This window comes from Leptonychotes weddellii, chromosome 5 (genome assembly GCF_054177405.1).
Source record: "Leptonychotes weddellii isolate Sample4059 chromosome 5, ASM5417740v2, whole genome shotgun sequence".
NCBI lineage: Eukaryota > Metazoa > Chordata > Mammalia > Carnivora > Phocidae > Leptonychotes > Leptonychotes weddellii.
In genome coordinates, this window is record NC_138373.1 from 132,206,563 (window position 1) to 132,207,297 (window position 735).

A 735-nucleotide genomic window follows, 5' to 3' on the forward strand; every position below is an offset into this window, starting at 1 on the left:
TAAGAGTAATTTAACTCTTTGTAAATAATTACAAAGAAACCCAAATTTTAGCTGTGTGTTTCAAGTAGCAGCAAGTTGCTTTACTTTCAGCGAACTTAAAATTTAGTATTTTTGCAGTGCCAGTGGAGAGGGCATGAAGATGTAATGTAAGTTATATTATATTGAACCTTGTGAAATTGCAGAGACTCACTGCTTTTGGCCTACAAAAATGGCAAATTTAAAGATTTTTTTTTTTTTTTTTTTATTTGAGAGAGAGAATGAGACACAGAGAGCATGAGAGGGAGGAGGGTCAGAGGGAGAAGCAGACTCCCTGCCGAGCAGGGAGCCCGATGCGGGACTCGATCCCGGGACTCCAGGATCATGACCTGAGCCGAAGGCAGTTGCTTAACCAACTGAGCCACCCAGGTGCCCCTGAAAATGGCAAATTTAAATGGCCCAAAGGGTCCATGATTTTTTTGGTTTTTTGGTTTTTTGTTGTTGTTGATGTTTCCTGTCTAGGAGATACCATCTACATTTTAAAACCTGACTAGCACTCTGTAAACCCTGAGTCACAAAGAGTGAATCCTGCCACTAGCAAGGATGGAGCCAGTGTATGTTCTCAAGACCCACCCACCCCACCCCACCCTTAAAATATGTGACTGCCGATTATCTGCAAGGGTAATTTCAGAGCACACATCTTCTTTTTTAAAAATAAATAAAACAGGGGCGCCTGGGTGGCTCAGTTGGTTAAGCGAC